Below are 1,780 nucleotides of genomic sequence, written 5' to 3' on the forward strand. Positions count from 1 at the left end.
TAAATAAACAATTAAATTCAACAACACAAAATTAAATTGGAATCAAAAGACGATTTATTTTGTACCAATAAAAACAAATTGATCTAATAATCATGAATGTTCACTGACTGAATCAGTTATTTTAATTGATCATATCCGCAGTTTTCAGTATGTTAATCAGTTATTTATTAATTTTAACATTTATTAAAATATAAGAATCTAATCAAAAATTTTAAATGAATGAATAATTTCACTAACTAATTATAAAAGAAAAGTCAGTCGTTTCTATTGACTGGAAATCAGTGCCTTTAATTCAGTCACAACATACTCGGTTAATTTAATCACTCAAATATTTGATAAAAAAAATATGAATTCTCAAAAAATGCAATAGTTGATAATGCAACCGAAAATCATTTTGATTTATACACAAAAGAATTAAATTCAACGGAAAAAAATTAATTTGGAATCAAAAGACGATTTATTTTGTGCCAATAAAAACAAATTAATCTAAAACGTCTACTGACTGAAACAGTAATTTCAAGTGGTCGAATCCGTAACTTTCAATGTGTTAATTAGTCATTTATTCTTAATATTACAAATTTATTAAAATATAAGAATGTAATCAAGAATTTTGATTTTTTAATAATTTCACTAATTAATTATAGCAGAAAAGTAAGTCACTTCTATTGTCTGAAAATCAGACCCTTCAGTCACAACATACTCGATAATTTAATCACTCAAATTTCGACTGATCTTAATTTAGAATCTCAAGAAAATTCCTCCGCAGTTCTTGAAATAGCACAATTTTCCTAAACAGAAAAACTCAGTCTACACAATTCAACAAACCTTTTTTTTTCTACCCAGAAGAAACGAAATTCTCTATAATAATTGCAAATTGAAGAAACGAGACACCTACCCCCTGGGGTGAGCGAATCGTGCAGAGAAAACCGAGCAGGGCTCGAGAATGCGAGACAAAGAGAGAATAAGTCTACAGGAAAGTGTGTGTGACGTAGGGAAGGGAGTGAGGTGGGGGGTGAAAGAGAGTGGTAAAAATGAATCGATAGGCGGAGTTTTTCGTGACGCACCGCGAGGAGGCGCTTGGAGTGGGGAGAGCAATAGGCGGAGTCGGGCTGATTTAGGGCCGCCATTTTGTGACAATGGATGAGAGGGGGTATGCCTATCTGATTGGCTGATCTACGGACTTCTCTCGTCCTGGACAAGCTTCTACAGATTGTTCGGTTGTACTCTGACGGCACTCTCCAGCCACCCGGCAACTTTTCCGTTCATTCCCTCCCCGCATCACTCAACCCCCACTCACTCGGTGCGCCCCCCACTTCGATCACGTCGCTCCCTTCTCCGTATTCGACTTGACGATTCTACGTACTGCACACATTCGTCCCAACATCTGCGGATGGTTCTTAAGTTGCAGCTAAGGACAATTGATTCGGTGGGGAGGGGCTTTTTGATTTGATGACAATTTTTTCGTTGGAAAATAAAGTGGTGTGAAATTTATGACTGGTAATAACAAGAGGGGATAATTGAATTATTGATTTTTGTTATGCTGGGGAAATTAGGATTTCAATTTCATTCCCATGGAAATTATTTTAAAATTATTATAATTTTTGTGATTGCAATCGTAATTAGTGATTTAAATGCGGTTTTCTTATAATAATTATCACAAAATGTAAATCGGAAATTTATGATTTTAATTATAATTTAAAATTTCTAACTCAGAATATGACCAATTTTACAATTATCTTAATGAAATGTTAATTTTTTTTTTTTTGCAGAGATCAAATTC

The sequence above is a fragment of the Belonocnema kinseyi genome, chromosome 7, assembly GCF_010883055.1.
Source record: "Belonocnema kinseyi isolate 2016_QV_RU_SX_M_011 chromosome 7, B_treatae_v1, whole genome shotgun sequence".
Classification (NCBI taxonomy): Eukaryota; Metazoa; Arthropoda; class Insecta; order Hymenoptera; family Cynipidae; genus Belonocnema; species Belonocnema kinseyi.